The sequence below is a fragment of the Anopheles aquasalis genome, chromosome 2 (genome assembly GCF_943734665.1).
Source record: "Anopheles aquasalis chromosome 2, idAnoAquaMG_Q_19, whole genome shotgun sequence".
NCBI classification, from domain to species: Eukaryota; Metazoa; Arthropoda; class Insecta; order Diptera; family Culicidae; genus Anopheles; species Anopheles aquasalis.
The window spans coordinates 57,862,430-57,870,646 of NC_064877.1; the positions used below are offsets into that span (position 1 = coordinate 57,862,430).

An 8,217-nucleotide genomic window follows, 5' to 3' on the forward strand; every position below is an offset into this window, starting at 1 on the left:
TAGTATTAAAATTACATTAGAATCATGACATTTGCTTAGACAAAAGGTACAACAACAAACCCTGAAATCCATCCAAAAACAGCACTTCTCCACCCCACAAGCATACCCGATCGCATCAAGGTTCTAAAACCACGAACCCCGTTTTATCTTTCGGGAGAAGTGAACATCCCGACGACCGGTCCTCGCGATTCGATGCCGAACCGGGCCCGAAAAGCGACCGCAGCACGATGTTTATGCTCCGGCATGGTGGCGCACCGTGGCCGGTTCTCGGCCTTCGCCAGTCTCGGTTCGGTCTTCTTCCGCGGAAGAGCAGCAGTCCGTGGTGGTTGTCGCGCGTATCGTTGTCCGTCTCTGAACGTGGCCGGCTGTTCCAGCATCCTCCATAAGGTACACGGTCCGGAGCAATCGATCGGCAGGCCCTCTAACGTGGAGTCTCCAGGTGTCCCTAGCACTAGACCAGTGGCAAGGTCGTCAGTGTGTAAAGTGCCCGTCGGTGCCAGTGTGACCCTTAGGACACCGCCAAGTGTGACGCTTTGTAAAAGGCGTCTTTGTAGGTCCCACGGTGTGATGGTGTTGTGGCCGTATAATCGTTACTCGTGAGGTCCGTTCCGTCCGTTCGTCGTGATAAATCATACGTCGAGGTGTTTCCGTTTCCGGGCTTTCGGTCACCAGCAACAACGTTGGAGGCCTGTGTGCCTGGACTCCTGAACCTTCTTCGGAGCGACATCGCTTCTCCGCCAAGTCCAAGAGACCACGCGAGACGTCCGAGAGGTTTACGTGATGGTTTATGTTGGTTCCTTCGGTGGTTGGTTGGTTGGTTGGTTGGTGTGTTGTCCTCTCGTTGTGCCCGTTGATACTGACGACGATGACGACGATGGCGCGATGGCGGCGATGATGATGATGATGATGATGGTTGATTATTATTTTTTAATTTGCATAAATTAAAAAGCACACCCCAGGTCCCCCAACCGCGCCCTTTCCGTGAACGGAGAAGAAGGACTTTCGTTTCTCTGGTCGAAGGTGTCCGCGAGGGGAGGGTGGCGAGTTCGCAAGTCGAAGAAGCAGAAGAATGCCACCGGAACTAAGTGGGGAGTTGGCTCGCTGGCAGGCTGGTTGACTGGTTGGCGCTCCTTTCTGCCACCCCGGAAGTGTTAAGGAGCAAAGGCAGGACCGTGCCGTGTTGTGTTGTTTCGAGGTGGGGCCCTGCAGCGCATCGCCGTGCGGCCCCAAAAGCAACGAGTCCATTGTTTTATGGGACCGTAGCACGACACCATGTGCCGTGGATGGACCGCGAGACCGTGATTATGCCGCGACGACGACCAGGACGCTATTGTTGTTGTTTGTTGTTTGTTGCAGCACCCCGTTTAACCGTTTTTCCACCATGTTGCGAGTGTTTTGCGAGGTCCTTGTTCCGGACCTGCGCTCCCGTTGCTACAGGAGGAAGCGGTTGCGGCAAGTCAGTCGCCTCGAAGCGTTTGCGAAAATCGATAAACCTACGAGTGAAAGCCTATGCTGGGGGAAGGCGCTTTGAATGAGACGCCAGAGGGGCAGATGGCTTATAGGGGACACTGTATTTCGGTGGCGCAAAATCAACCTGGACGCCTGGACACCTTCCTGGTGAGAATTGGTTTCGAGAATTGTGCAAAACCTGTTTGAGGTTAGGTTGATATTATGAAGATTCTACGTTCCTGGATCCCACAGTAAGCGGCGATTATTTAGTGAACGGAAACTCCCCTGGTTACTATGTAATGTGTGCGTGCGTCTGTGTTTACTATGCTGTTGGTCCCGATATGTGAGGTTAGGTTAAAAAGGGACCTGGGGCAGTACCGTGAATGAGGCGAGGTTAATGGGTCGTCATCCCCAGTTCAATCCTCAGCATAACTGCGTGACCCTACGCCCATCCGCCCACTCCACCACCAACCATCTATACCACCCAGTACCACCCACAACCGCAACCACTAAACGGGAGATTCCAGCGCAAAACCCCAACAACCGATGTGACACGGATGATTGAATGGTTTTGATTAAATTCTCCCCCCTCCATCATGTGGTGCATATGTGTGTGTTCGTGTATGTGTGCTCGATGTCACTAATAATCAGTTCAAATTACCATAATTACTCCCCACGGATCTCGATGGTGGTGAACTGCCCGGGAGGCTGGCGGTTCTAAAGAGAGAGCGGAGTTGGTTCTCGGATTCGTTCTCCGGCGTGTCTAAGGCCCGTGCGCTACTCGCCTCTACAGACTGTGCAGGGTGAGGGGGAAGTTATGCTGACGGGATGACGATTGGCAGGTTGATTGGTGTCCGGTATTTGGATGTTTTAGTGATTGAATGCCAATGTGGTCTGCCAAAGGGGCCCAGAGGATGAGGATCAGTATGCAAATGATTGAACGCGCGGTCAACCGAGCCGACCTTGCCGAGTGTTGTGGCGTCCAAGCATGCCAACCGCAATACGCAACGCAAAACGTTCGCAAATGGAGGAGGTGATACGCTTTCGGCAAAGTATCCCCTGAGTATCGTGATGCATGCTGATCTCTTCCTGACCGACTCCCAGTGGCGTCCGGATTCCCTTAGGAGACACCGCCAGGAGTACGAGTGTGTGAATGGGTGTGTGCACGTATTAATCAAATCAAATCTTGCGGTTTCTGGCTTTTTCGCAGGATCTAAATTCGTTCGAGCGAGTGTCGAGTTTAGTGTTCGTTTTGTCCGCGTGTCCGCGTATTTGTGTATTTTGGAGGCATTAGTCGCAGCTCTGACGTCACTAGTGAGATTGAATCACAAAAGATGCGATGCCAAAGTGTGTCAAACGCAGTGTGAGAAGGGTGTAGACGAATACCAAAGGCCTTCTGGGGAAGGGGCCATGGAGCAGGGGCCAGAATGATTCTTGATTCTCGTTTAACGTTGCGACGGGGCCTGCTACAGAGTGTTAAGAAGCTCGTCTAACTAAAGTGGAAAGTGTGAGCGCGTCCAGCCGTGCAAGCAGCTGACGTGTCATCCAAGTGTGCATTGGGAGTGATAGTGAAGCGTTTGTATAGAGAATTTGGAAGTCACCAGTGTTGTTGTGTGCCGATCGCAGTGTGCATCGTTCAATCGCTCAATCGAAAAGGTCTTTCGGGAGATTCGCGTCCGGATAGCCAGTGCAGTGATTTTGAATAATTATCTGGAAGTATCTAGTGCTTTTTGAGAGTGTCATAAGGTGATGAGTTGTGAGGCCATTTCCGGCTAGGTGTTCTGTGAAGTCATTCGAACGAATTCGGTCCCAACGTTGCTTCAAAACAACAAGGCATCGTCACGAATTATTAAGGTACGTAATGACATTCGTAATTAGCCAGCTCAGAATGGAGTTTTGTTGACTTAAATTCTACAAAACGCTCTCAATATACGAGGCTAAACCTTTTTGGCGGCATACATTAGATCGTGAGAAGCTTTAAACGCGACATCACACAAAAGGGATCCTCCATGGGTCCATTTAAAACGTTTTTTTCTCAAAAGTCCGCTGTACCCCTGGCTGGACCAATCTTCAAAACCTTTTCTCTCGCGTGTCACCTCAATTATGCTACATCTTTGACTCGGACCGTAAAAAAAGGACCGCGAAGGCGCGCGCACACAAGACATCAAAAGAGAGAAAACAATTTGTCATTCACCTGCTGCTTGGATGGATGGATGGCTTTGAATTGGATCGGAGGCATCCACAAACCGGTGCACCGTGACCACCGAGCACATAAACGTCACTTCACAATCTCTTAATACCCTCGCTATGATCGGGCAGATCGGGCATTCCCGTGGGCACCTATGCGTGGTCCCCCCCGTGATTGAGATGCCGGGACTCACCGTCACCGCCCCGGAGTCACCGATCGTCACGTCTTAATAATTCCAAGAGTCATGGGCGCTTCTTCCACGAATGTCAATTGAAGAATCTTCCCGGTATTATGCCAACGTCTGGTCTGGCCTTTCCATTTTGTTGTTTTGTTGCTCGACCAATCTGGACCGGGGACCGCAGACCGGAGGCCGACCTTGTGCAGGATAGCGGCCCATAACGGACCGTCACTCGTCACTCTCTCTCTCTCTCTCTCGCTTCGTTTTGTGTCGGTGCCTCTTTGCTCGATTGATTGATTAAGATTTCCCTCCTCTTCGATGACGATGACAATTGTAAGACGCCCACAGACCACTGGCCTGGTCCTCTCTTCCTCCACTACACTGCACTATAACCCCACCCCGCCCTATGGGTATCGGCGAGACTACCAGGCGCACTCTGGACTGGAGGACTTTTGACTGTTCTCTTCCGTTATTGGATTGGAATCGTAGTTATTGCGATACGGGCTTCTCGTCTCTGCCCTTTCTTCTCAAACTCCCTCCCCCGAGGTCAGGGCAAATATGATTGAATGTTTATTTGATTTGAGCGAGCACAGCACCGTCTGGCCGTCTGTCAAAGCCCGAAGGCGGGGAAGGGGAGTGACCGCGGGTATCGAATCAAAAACCGAACCGTCATCGTAGGGCTGCAGCAGCAACAGCAGCAGCTGATCCATATCATGCAGATGGAACGACGCACGTCTATGCTTATCGATTCGGAATTTGGAAAAGAAAATCCCAATTTTTTTTCTTTCGTTGGCGTCTGAAGTGCCCCTTTGGCTCACGTCCGTCCCAACCCTCAACGAGGGTTTTTGGGAATTGATAAAATTATTGTGACACCGTCTCAACCGTCTGGCACTTCAAGACCGGACCTGCTGGAGACGAGGAATCGACAGCCAAAGATAACTCTGCATCTTTTTAAACATCAACAATTCGTTCAGATGCCTCGTTACTGACCTGGGAGTGGGATATGGTGAGCCGTGTATGTTTAGGATCGTTCCAGGGCATTCTTATCGATCCGATCGAACCGTGGTTGTAGTGCTCCGCCCTGTTCCTTGTGAGTAATTTATTGGAACATCGGTGAAATGTTTGACTTAACCAAACCATCCTCAACGGTGTAGCAGTTGTGCTCGCTCGCTAGTATTCGATCGTGGCTCCATTTGAGCTGCGGTGTCAATATAGACGACAGTAAAATTGGGGTGTGGAAGAATCTTCGACCAAGCTGAATACACTGTCGCCACTCGGGAAAGGTGCAGCTGACTGTGCTGCGTTCTATCACAGGGAGTCTCGGCACTAAAGCTGCATTTCCTGCCTCTCTCTGGATCAACATCACTGGGTCAAAAGATCGCGGCGTGTCTGAGTGTGTGTTTCGGCTTCCGACGACGCCATCTACGTCGGCATATCTGCACAGGAAAAGGTGGCCGACTTGCGCGATCTATTTGCTTATCACAAGCCGAGGGAGCAAACAGTGAGTGAGTGAGTGAGTGAGTGCGGGAGGTATTCCGATAGCCTGGCGTACTGCGGTGTTGACATTGGCGTGGAGTTGTCGACGGAGGGATTTACTCCGCTACTCCACTGTTCGTGCGAGGGTGTCAAGGAACAACAGAACCCATCGAGCGGGGCCCACCATGGGGGGGAGTGTCAAAGATTGCGCCCAGCTGTCGCCTGCTGCGGTTTGCCTTCTGGTAAATCGTGAGCCACCCCTCCAGTGCCCTGTTTTGGGCCTTCCTAGCCATGAATTAGAGCCATTGTAGTCCTTTTATGGGCGCGATCATGGCACCGAGGGCACCAGCAAAAGGGCGCCAACCGTTCTTTGGGAGGATCCTCACGATCCAGCCCAGCGCCCCTCTCCCGGGGTGAGCTAATTAGTAAGGCAAACAGCCGCCACTACGTCGACGCGACGCGACGATCGCCCCTTGAGAAGCCAGAACACGATCGAGCTGGTTGTGATCGCGCCTTCCCTCGCGCCAAAAGACAAAAGCCAAAGAGGTGTCGATCGCGATGCGGAGGGGTCTCGCCGTTTTCCTCCTTTGTTTGTCGCTCGCTAATGAATGGCCCACTGCTGGTGGTGGTATCCTGCTGTTTGGACTCCACCCGCCACCCCCGCACCGCTTCCTTCCCTCACTGGCCCCGGCTAATGGGTAATGAACTCATCGAGAGTCATCATCACGCCGCGGTGAGCGAGCCCCATGACGCAAAGTAAATTAGCGCGATCCCGCAATGGGGTGCTGGGTTGGGCCTGCTGTGAGCAAAGCATAACACTTCGTACGAGGAGGGTCTCTCGTCACTGCTGGAGACTGGAAGTCCGTGGAAAGGCAAAAACAAAAAACGAAAGAAAACAAACCGCGAGCGGCAGAGCCCAGCATAAGTTTACCGGCCGGTCAGCATCATCAGTCAGGCCCGCAGAATCATAAGAATCGCGCGATGTTGCGGAAAGGGTTCGGTCGAGAACGGCGTTCACGGAATGGTCTTTAATGGCTTCCTTCGGCTCGATCTATGCTTTAAATCATATCGCAGGCTAGTGTTTTGAATGCACATTGAACCATCGTGGCATCCAGATCGCTCTCTTTCTCTCTCTCTCTCTCTCTAGTTGCACTTGCACCGAGAGCGTTCGCTCGCTTGCAATAATTGGAAACAGAAGGGGCCAGCAGACGAGCGTCTTGTGGCGGTGGCCACCCTCCGTTGTTGTTGTCGCAAGCCAAGACGTCGTCATCATCGTCGCCGTCTGCTGCTACTGCTGGTGTTCTTCATTGTTTGCTTTTGGCTTTAACCGCGCGCACGTCGCGACTGGATTAAGCGAAACGAATCGTCGTCGTCGTCGTCGTCGTTGTCGTTGCCGGAGACATTTATTTAAAAATATTCCTCTTGTCAAACACACACAGCCCCACACACTCCGAGCGAGCGATTAGGGGGCACCTCAAGAAGGGTGACGTGTTCACAGGAAACCTGATCCAATCTGGCGGGCTGCTGGCGGTGCTGTGCTCGGTGCCATCGATTTCCAGTAGCTCGCGTGCGCTTTCGGTGGTGACGACTGATTGACGAGACCAGCACCAGAAGGGGGGGAGTTGCTGGATTATGCGACAAAACAGATTTACCCAACGGAGGGGGGCAGAAGGGCCCAATGACTTCATTTTCGGGAGTTCGGTGGAGAAACACCGGCAAGTTATGGGGCGCATAATCGTTTGACATTCCAGGACGGTCGGCGGCGGTGCGGATCGTTAACAAACCGTTTGCTCGCTTGTAAACATGCCGGCTGCCGATTAGTTCCATGCGAAATCTTGGTTTCTTCCTCGCTCGCTACCATCCCGCTTTTAATGAATGGATGCAATGACCTTCCTGGAGTGCTGCGCTACCAGAGATGCGCTGCGCTCTTGTATGCTGCCGCAGCATCATGCGATTCGAAAATCGATGTCTGGTGTTTCGGTGTGTTTAATGTTTACTTAACGATCGGAAGGGTGAGAGGGAGGATGTGAGAGTGAGAGTGAGAGGGGGGGGGGGGGGGGGGTAGCGTCATTACTTTTGCCCCTTTGCTTCCTCTTTTTGAAACCATTTAACAAACAACATGAGCTGCAATGTTTGTACCAAAAAAAATGGAAACGTGCACAGGAAAAATCATATTCACCTGCCCCTGAGCACCACCCCAATCCCTTGTTTGCCTGGCGCCACATCCCTCGCGCTCCACCCCTTTTCCTGCTGCGCGACTTTATTTGCGAGCATCCAGCGTCCCCATCGTGGGTTCGGTATCTTTATTGACGCGCTGTTTCGGTATCACTTTGTGATAATTTATGCTACACCCTCCTGGCTAGCCACCTTCATGCCCTCACCACAGCCAACACCACAGATCGAGCGTTTCATCTTTGCCGTTCGATTCATCGAAAAGCCGATTTTAGGGGTTGTTGTTGTTGCCGCTGGATCGATGATGTGGTTGGCCACCCCATACACCCCCCTCCTCCGCTTGGCTCAGGTGCCCGGTGCGTGCTGCATTTCCTGTTTCCGACCCAAAGGAAAGCCGCCCCAAGCCCTCGGCGGGAAAGGGGTGTGAGGTTCATCGAAAAATCAATTATCTCTCCATATCACGAAAATCACGGAAATATACACACGCAGAGCGCTGTGAGTTATGTCTGAGTGTGAGAGAGCCGGTGCGATGCGTCATAATAAGCGGCATAAAAGTGCAAACAAGATAAAGTGGTTGTCGTTCGCTGTGGGTTCCGGTCCCCCGGGGGCGGGGAGGTTTTTCGAAGAATCTGTTTCGCCAGGTTTTAACATGTTCGTTGTCGAGTGCTTTAACCTATATCGCATATAGTTCCAGCGTAGTGTTTTTTGCCATTGCGTTACGTTGCTTTGCAGAATGTTTCGAAATGTTTGTAGA

The 8,217-nt window shown here is 52.1% G+C and overlaps 1 protein-coding gene across 2 annotated transcripts in view; it reads left to right on the forward strand.

Annotated features, from left to right (window-relative positions):
* Window positions 1-308: 308 nt before the first annotated feature.
* LOC126571789 (discoidin domain-containing receptor 2) overlaps window positions 309-8,217 on the forward strand; it is a 229,819-nt gene continuing 221,910 nt past the window's right edge. For both annotated transcript variants that reach the window (XM_050230594.1, XM_050230592.1), the window contains exons 1-2: window positions 309-387; window positions 2,660-3,303. The gene's annotated coding sequence lies outside the window, so the exon portion shown is untranslated. The remainder of the gene's footprint in view (window positions 388-2,659; window positions 3,304-8,217) is intronic.